The sequence below is a fragment of the Nicotiana attenuata genome, chromosome 5 (genome assembly GCF_001879085.1).
Source record: "Nicotiana attenuata strain UT chromosome 5, NIATTr2, whole genome shotgun sequence".
Lineage (NCBI taxonomy): Eukaryota > Viridiplantae > Streptophyta > Magnoliopsida > Solanales > Solanaceae > Nicotiana > Nicotiana attenuata.
This window is the reverse complement of record NC_031993.1, coordinates 52,397,838-52,407,713: the sequence shown is the minus strand read 5'-3', so window position 1 is coordinate 52,407,713 and position 9,876 is coordinate 52,397,838. Positions and strand designations below refer to the sequence as shown.

The following is a 9,876-nucleotide window of genomic DNA, read 5'->3' as shown; positions in this document are numbered from 1 at the left end:
AAAGACGATGGTACTATTGACAAATACAAGGCAAGACTTGTTGTCAAAGGATTTAGACAGCGAGAAGGTCTTGACTATTTTGACACATACTCGCCGGTAACAAGAATTACATCCATTCGGATGCTAATAGCGTTAGCCGCCTTGTATGGTCTTCAAATCCATCAAATGGATGTTAAAACAACCTTCTTAAATGGTGATCTTGAGGAAGAAATTTACATGAATCAACCTGAAGGGTTTGTGGTTCCCGGAAAAGAAAAGAAGGTGTGTAGACTTGTTAAGTCTCTTTATGGACTAAAACAAGTACCCAAACAATGGCATGCGAAATTTGACCAAACAATGTTGTCAAATGGCCTTAAGATTAATGAATGTGATAAATGTGTTTACATTAAGAACGTTCCAAATCATATAGTCATTGTTTGCTTATATGTTGATGATATGCTAATAATGAGCAAAGACATTGCCGACATTCAAGCTACTAAGCGCATGCTTGCTAGTAAGTTTGATATGAAAGACTTAGGAGTTGCCGATGTAATTCTAGGAATTAAAATCTAGAGGACTCCTCAAGGTCTAGCTTTTTCTCAATCACATTACGTGAAAATGGTACTTGAAAAATTCAAACACTTGGAATTTAGAAGTGCAAGAACTCCAATTGACTTAAATCATCATCTCATAAAGAATAAAGGTGAAAGTACGTCTCAATTGGAGTATGCTCGTGTGTTGGGAAGCTTAATGTACATCATGAACTGTACACGACCTGATATAGCTTGTGCAATAAGTAAACTTAGTCGATTCACAAGTAATCCAAACAAACATCACTGGGTAGCAATGAAACGAGTTCTGGGATATTTGGAATATACCCAAGACTACGCTTTGCACTACAATAAATATCCTGCGGTTATCGAAGGATATAGTGATGCAAATTGGATAACCGGCTCAACAGAAACAAAGTCCACAAGTGGATATGTTTTTACTGTTGGTGGAGGAGCAGTATCTTGGAAGTCTTCCAAACAAACGTGCATTGCTCGCTCTACAATGGAATCAGAGTTTATAGCTTTGGATAAAGCCGGTGAAGAAGCTGAATGGCTTCGGAATTTTTTAGAAGACATTCCGTTCTGGCCAAAACCTTTGGCTCCTATTTGCATACATTGCGATAGTGAGGCTGCAATAGGACGGGCATGGAGCGTTATGTATAACGGAAAGTCTCGTCATATACGACGAAGACATAACACCGTTAGACAACTACTTTCTAGTGGAATTATCACTACTGATTATGTAAGATCAAATGATAATGTGGCGGATCTGCTTACAAAAGGCTTAACTAGAGAGGAGTTGAGAAATCATCTAAGGGAATGGGACTATGGCCGAGGACAAGTCAACATGGCGGTAACTCTACCTAGAATTTTGATGTTCCGAAATCTAGGTTCAAGGAGCTCAAACAAAGTTGTGATTGACCGGTTCAACATTGTCAAAATAAAATCTTTGGTCCATTCTCGTGATGAAGACAATGTTCAGTAACAAGGATAGAACTTTACACGTTCTTTAATGATTACCTAAGTTTGATGAGGTATTTATCAAATAGTGTCAATCTAAAGGATTACACGTTTAGGAATCACCTATGTAAGTGTGAAGTGGAAGCCGCTTCAATGAGAATTTTGTAAGGCCAATTCTCTACGCACTTATGAAACCAGGCGGTGTTGATGGCTAAAACGAACACAACAATGAGAACCAAAAGACGGTTAAGGGTTGGTTGTGTGACAAATGGTTGTCTAGGTATACACTAAAGTTCGACGGTTTAAAGATATCAAATCTACCGATTGACCGAGTATATCCGACATATGTTCACTACGGAAAGTTCAAAGGGAAACCTACTTATCCAGATGCAATTAATCCTTACTTGCAAAATCACATAGCTTTCATCTATGATCTTTCTTGATACAGCCATTCCCATTCATGTGGGGGATTGTTGGACTTTAAGCCATTGGGCTTTAAAGTAGAAGAAGTGTGAATTGAAAATGGAGGGAAATAAAATGGAGGGAAATTGAAAATTTGAAGAAGTGAACTTTTGTCTTGCACTTTGTCCCTCATTGGTGAGGGACAACCACATTTGTGTGCTTATATATAGAATCACTTTTTAAAGCTCTTAAAAGGAGTTGAAGAGAATGAACCCTCGCGCCGTCGTCGTCGCTCGCTCGGCTCGGCTTCGGCTTCGGCTTCGGCTTCGGATTTGGATTTGGATTTGTCAAACGATCGATAAGATTATTTTTGGACAAAATTTATTTAATTATTTAATAATTAATTAAATGCCAAATCACTGCTGAAAATACGCCAGAACCCTGCTGAAGGTTCAGAGGGCCCCTCTGGCCGCGGTTCTGCCACGACCGCGCAGGCAGCGTATTCTTCTGAAATGGCACCTTTTCCAGACACCTCTTCTGATAATTGCCTATAGATTCTGAGGCGGCTCCATTTTTTACACACGAAAAACACTCCAGAACTTCTTTCTTTCTGAATATACTGCATCCTAATTCGCAGTCTCTCTCTCTCAAATTCGTAAGTGTGATTTTGCTCCGTTCTTTGAGTTCGTTGGTATCCTGCAGTTTGTATTGCCACTGTTGCAGGAAAGTTTATTCCGTTTTATCCTGGGAGGATTTAATCCATTACCTTGGCAACGTGTGAGGGGGTTAAAATTCCTTAAGGACACACAAGAAAATTGTGGACTCGGAATATTTCTTAAACTCTTCTGTTTTTCCAGTTTCTTTTATTTTTCTAACAGTTTTTCCTGATTTTTGGTTTAACACAGTAAACGTTCACACTATTATTCCATGTTCGAAAACTCATTTTTTTAAATATGAAAAAGTTTTACTACAAAGTACAAACTCTTAAATTCCTTATTATCTCATTAGAAATTCAGTTGGTCCTCTTTATATAGACCAATATAATAGACACTCATTCATGATTGGTCTTATCAATACGAACTGTCGTCTTTTCAACCTTTCATAAAAAGTCACAACATTTCAAATACACATAAAATATATGTGATTGACATTAACGAATGTGCACAGTTCAAACAAATCGAGCACTATTATATAGTAGTATCAAATTTGCTAACAACGTACAATACCAACCCTTCCAATCATATTGTCTAAATCAACTTTGTTTATTCACAGATATGGAGGCAGTTGTATCAGTGTTCCCAAATGGTAGAAAGGAGCTGCATACAACAAGGTCATGGGGTTTCCTGGGTTTTCCTCAAGAAGTTATAAGAAGAACAAATGTGGAGAGCGACCTTACTATAGGAATGATAGACACTGGAATTTGGCCAGAATCAGAAAGTTTCAATGACGAAGATTTTGTTGCTCCCCCAAGCAAGTGGAAGGGCAGTTGTCAGGCCTCAGCTAACTTCACTTGCAATAAGTACGTCTAATCAAACACAAAGATTGTCCCCTAGTTTTTTTTAATGAGTCAAAGTACATGTAATATTCTTCTTTAGTAATTAACGGGTGACGATAAGACTTGATCCATAGTGCCATGATGGAACATAATTTTGCTTGCATGTAGGGGAACGTGTTGAGAGCATGATTAAGTTAATAAAAATGTGCTCTCTGATGTAAGATTTTGAAAGAGATGGTCACACCTATATATGTCATGCTACTTACTTTACAACATAATATCGATCTTTTTCAGAAAAATTATCGGAGCCAAGTACTATCGAGTCAATGGAGAATTTCCGCCAGGCGACGTCCAATCACCAAGAGTCACAGAAGGTCATGGATCACACACGGCATCAACAGCAGCCGGGCGCTCCGTTAGAAGGGCAAGCTTGTACGGTCTTGGCTCAGGAACAGCTAGAGGAGGAGTACCTTCAGCAAGGATAGCTGTATATAAAATATGCTGGTCTGATGGTTGTTCTGATGCAGATATTCTAGCAGCATTTGATGATGCAATTGCAGATGGAGTTGATATAATCTCACTCTCAGTAGGAGGGTCTTTACCTTATCAATACTTTGAAGATTCAATAGCTATTGGAGCTTTCCATTCTATGAAGAATGGAATCCTCACCTCCAATTCTGCAGGCAATTCCGGACCTGATCCGCAAACGGTAACCAACTTGTCCCCTTGGTCTCTCTCTGTTGCTGCGAGTACCATTGACAGGAGATTTGTCACGGACGTGCAATTCGGAAACGGTGAAGTCTATGAGGTGAGAAATCTTGCCCCAATTTTTGATATATATATATATATATGTGTTTGCGCGCGCTTGAGAGAAATATATCGTAGAAACAATGACATTTGATATAAAATATCATAAAAATAATGACATTTGAAATAAAATATCAAAAATAATTATGACTTTTACTTTAAAAGTGTAGGTAATTACCGACATTTACATTTGATGTTGAAAATTTCTCTATATTTTTAATTGTAAAAAGTCATTTTTTTTTTGTCTAAAACATATCATTCTTTATAGTATTTAATATAGTATATATTACATTTTCTTAACATCTTGCTATAATTATCCATAGAATAGACGAGTTCTCTTATTGTCTATTAGTGTTTAAAAGCTTTTTGGGTCTGGCTCAGGGCTGGCTCCTGAGCAGGGTACTTGCAAAATATCTTGAGGCTCATGTATGAAGCTTAATTTTGTGAGGTTATGCGTCCTAAACACATCTATCGCTCAGCACATGAGGGTCACACAACAGTTTCTACACAAAACCTATGCTAAATTTCCTAATTAATTACTATTGTTGATCCTCAAAATACTTTGACAAATGAATAATAAAAAGTTGTATTCATATATAAAAATATAAAGATTGAGATTAATCAAATAACGAGTAATTAAGAATATCGTGAAGGTGAATATTATTTGAATATTTCTTCGGAAAATAGATATTCTAAATTTAAACATAAACTACTAACAAAATGCTTTTTGGCTGAATATGACAATTCATACAAACACATCCTCGGTCTTCTAATTTGACTTTACACTTGGTTAACCTTCTCTTGCAGGGGGTCTCCATCAACACTTTTGACCTCGAGGACCAGTACCCACTAGTTTATGGTGGAGACGTTCCAAATACTGAGGCAGGGTATAATGGATCTGAATCCAGGTATTTAAGTAGTATTTGGAGTGGAATACATATATATACTCCTTTTATGCATAGAATATCTAAAACAATTATTAAAAAATCCGTATATTAAAGGTACTGTGAAGAAAATTCATTGGACAAAAGTAAGGTTAGAGGCAAAATTGTCCTCTGCGATTGGACGTACAACGGAACAATTATTGCTGGAGCCGCTGGAGCTATAATGCCGGATAATGGAAAATTTTATTTTGTGTCTCATACAACTTACGCTAGTTGTATGAGGCAACTTTTTGTCTCGTAGTTTTGTGGACCCAGCAGTGTAAGATTGGGGTCCACAATTTTGTGAGACAAAAAGAAGCCTCATACAACTAGTATCGGTTGTATGAGACACAAAATAAAACTTCTCCCGGATAATGGATTCAAAGATGCTGCATTCTCTTTCACCATATCATCTACATACTTGAGCACAAATGATGGCAACAATATTTACAATTACCTATATAGAACACGGTATTTTTTCGAATTTCATTGAATGATTAAATAAGTAACAAAAGATAAATTATATTCTGATACTATTCTAATATTATTATTTCTTCAGTAAACCAACTGTAAGAATTTTGAAAAATAGTGAAAAGAGATCAGAATCTGCCCCTTTTGTTGTTTCCTTTTCATCAAGAGGACCCAATCCAATTACAAATGACATTCTAAAGGTAACATTTAATTGTGGTATCATCACCCTAATTCTTGCGTAAACCTTTCGATAATATTTTATGTTTGTCACTAATTTCCAACATTAATTGGATAGCCTGATCTGAGCGCACCAGGAGTGGACATACTAGCAGCTTGGTCTGAGGGTACAACTGTCACAGGCAACCAGGGGCAAACGAAGATTTTAAAAATATTTAATATTAAACCCTTAACTATCAAAGAACTCATGGACTTACGGCCCGTTTGGCCAAGTTGCAAAAGTCAGCTTATTTTGAGAAATGCTTTTCTCAAAAGTACTTTTGATGAGAATCAGTTTGTGTTTGGCTAATTAGTTTGAAAAACACTTCTGAGCAGCAATTAATGTTTGGCCAAGCTTTAAAAACTGCTTCTAAGTGTATTTTTCTCAAAAGTGCTTCTCAAAAAAGTGCTTTTGGAGAGAAGCTACTTTTTTCTGCTTCTTCAAAACTGCTTCTGCTTCTCCTCAAAACCACTTTTTTCCTTCCAAAAGCTTGGCCAAACACCTCAATTTTTGGCCAAAAGTACTTTTGGGAAAAAAAAAAACATTTTTGGCAAAAAAAAAAAAAATTGACCAAACAGGCTATTAAACTCATTATATTTAAAATTTGGATCTACTTCTGCTTTGCTTCTGCAGGAAAACAAGGAGATAAACGAGTAGTTCCGTACAACATAATTTCCGGCACGTCTATGGCTTGTCCTCATGCTACAGGAGCAGCTGTCTATGTTAAATCATTCAATCCAACATGGTCTCCTGCTGCTATCAAATCTGCTCTAATGACTACTGGTATAGATTTTTAAGGCACTTCCGGTTCATGTTCATAATTGCAATTAGGAGTGGCAAACAGGCGGGTCGGGTTGGATATAGTTCGGATCGAAAACGGATAATAAAAAAACGAATAAATTATCCGATCCGACCCAGATTTAATACGTATAAAAAACAGGTTAACTTGCGGATAATAGGGATAAACCATATTATTACTTTTGGGAGAATTCCTAGTCTCCCAAACTTGAGGAACCCCTAATTTGAGGCTTTATAAATGTAAAAGTTAAACATATTAGTTATCCATTTTCTAAATGGATAATATGGTTCTTATACAAATTTGACCTGTTTTTAAAAAGTTCATTATCAACCCATTTTTAATGGATTATATAGGTAGTTAACTGTTTTCTTTTAACCATTTTGCCACCAGCAATAAATTGACCTTTTGGGGTGCATGTCTTGTGGAACCCAAACATTATACAAAAAAAAAAAAAAAAGACATTCAATAAAATAGATACCTTCCTTTAACTTTTGTATTTCTTCCTTTTGGGTGCAGCAACACCTATGAGCTCCAGTGCAAACACTGAGGCAGAATTCGCATATGGATCTGGTCAAATAAATCCAATAAAGGCTGCACATCCCGGTCTAGTATATGACATGGGAGAAATTGATTACATAAAATTCTTGTGTGGTCAAGGATACAGTACCAAGAATTTGCAAATTATTACAGGGGCTAAGACTTCTTGTACTTCTGAAACCAAATAACCAATATAACAGTTTGGGATCTAAACTACCCTTCTTTCACAATTTCTTCTTCGAAAAACACAAACATCACCCGAGTATTTCATAGGATCGTCACCAACGTTGGTACGCCAGTTTCAACTTACGAGGCTACTGTTGTAGCACCTGTGGTGTCAGTGATGGCAGAGATAACTGACTCTATGATATCAGGTTCATTGGTGTGGGATGACGGGGTGCATCTAGTTAGGAGTCCTGTTGTTGCTCATGCTTCTAATTGAAGCTTCAGAATACGAATTTATATTTTTCTTCCTCCTCTTTGGATGTTGCCTTTTGGAATAAATTACCTCAAGCTTCATTTTTTCTTTTTAAGATTTTCCAAACAACTTACGTATTCTCTAGATGGCCGCTAAACTTTTGTAGACAGAGGCAAAGTTAAAAATTGAAGTTTATTAATTTAGTATTCTACTTCTTTTAAGTTATTGGATTTTAAATTAGTCATTTCTATATATTCCATGAATTTCACAAGACAAATATAAGATTTGAACAAAAATTACGTTATTCGGCGCAGCCGAACCAGTAAGCAAAGTCTAGCTAGTTCCACCTCTGTCTGTGGATGATTGAAAAGAGAATTAAGTTGCAGATAAATGAACTATTGCAACTCATCAAACATCGTTTTTCCATTAATCGTTCATCAATAGAGCTTCTGAATCTTTGTATCAATGGTGTGACATGATTCAAAATTGAAGGAGGGGACCAACACGCAGTTGGTTGATTCTGCCCAACGAAGACCATCAATATAGTCATTCAAATTATATTTAGAAAGTACTCCAAATTCCTTCCAACATGAAAATGTAATTAAAAACAGAAATTTTATTGTATGTATCACATAACCAATATTACTTATGTGAATGCAAAACTCTCTTATTACTTTAAAAAAAAAGAAAAAAAAAAACTCTTATTACTTCATAAGTGGACTAACGGATCTCACTTGCCTGCTTCAAAACAAATAACAAAAAAATAGCGATTTTTAAGTGTACGTCATGAAACAATAAAAAAGAATATTGCAAAGAAAGAGAGAATTCTTATTGATCTGGGATGAATTACAATGAAATGAATCCCTCTATTTATAGAAAAAATGTGACTTAGCCACCAAATAACAAACCCTAAAATCTCTCTAAAATATAGACATTCACCTTAAATACAATTTAATTTATAACACTCCCCCTTGAATATCTATTCAACAGATAATGTGCCTCGCTAAAATCTTAATTAAAATAAAACCCAGTGGAAAAAAATTCTAGTGAAGAAAAAAGAGTACACATGTTTAGAAATACGCCTTTTGGTTGCCTCGTTAAAAACCTTGCAAGGAAAACCCAGTGGGACAAAACCTTGTAAGGCAAAAAGAGTACAACGCGTATTAACTCCCCCTGATGAGAGCATCAATTCACATCCTTGAGCCTTCGCATCCCAATCTTGTACTAGTTTCTTGAAGGTTGATGTCAGTAGAGATTTTGTGAACAAAACAACCATATTATCACTTGAACGAATCCATTGCACATTGATATCACTATTCTTTTGAAGATCAAGTGTGAAAAATAACTTTGGTGAAATGTGTTTTGTGTCATCTCCTTTTGTGAATCCTCCCTTCAATTGTGCTATGCATGTTGCACTGTCTTCATATAAAATCGTGGGTAGTTTGTCACACTTCAAACCACATTTTTCTCGAATAAGAAGTATGATAGACCACAATCACACACATTCTCGACTTGCTTCATGAATAGCAATTATCTCAGCATGATTAGATGAAGTAGCTATGATTGATTGCTTAGTCGATCGCCAAGATATGGTAGTGCCCTCCACATGTAAACACATAGCATGTTTGAGATCGAGCCTTGTGTGGGTCGGATAAATACGCATCATCGGCATAACCAACAAGATCGGGCTAAGATATTAATGAAAAAGTTATATCAGGCCTTGTGGTGTTAGCAAGATACATTAGTGCACAATTGTACTAAGATATGGTACTTCAGGACCAATAAGCTCTTCATTCTTTTCTTGAGGTCGGAACGGGTTCTTATTCAATCAAGTGATCGAACAACCATCTGAGTACTTAACGGATGTGCTCCATCAATGTAATACCGTTTCAATACCTTTTCTGTATAGGCAGATTAATGAACAAAATTCCGTTTGCCAAATGTTCAATTTACAAATGGAGACATAATTTTGTCTTTCCGTGATCTTTCATCTCGAAGTCCTTCTTTAAATAATCAATTGCATTTTGGAGTTCTACAGAAGTTCTAATAAGATTAATGTCAATAATATATACAGCAAGTACAACAAATGCCGATGTTGTTTTCTTTATAAAAACACATGGACAAATGACATCAATTATATAACCTTCTTTTAATAAATACTCACTAAGGCGGTTATACCACATTCTACATGATTGCTTTAGACCATACAAAGATCTTTACAATTTGATTGAAAATTTTTTTTGGGACATTGAATTATGTGCGTCAGGCATTTTAAATCCCTCAAAAAATTTCATGTATATCTCATTATCGAGTGAGC

At 36.0% G+C, this 9,876-nt stretch overlaps 1 pseudogene; it reads left to right on the top strand.

The window, feature by feature from the left end:
• Positions 1-7,667, top strand: part of LOC109226395 — an 11,354-nt pseudogene extending 3,687 nt beyond the window's left edge.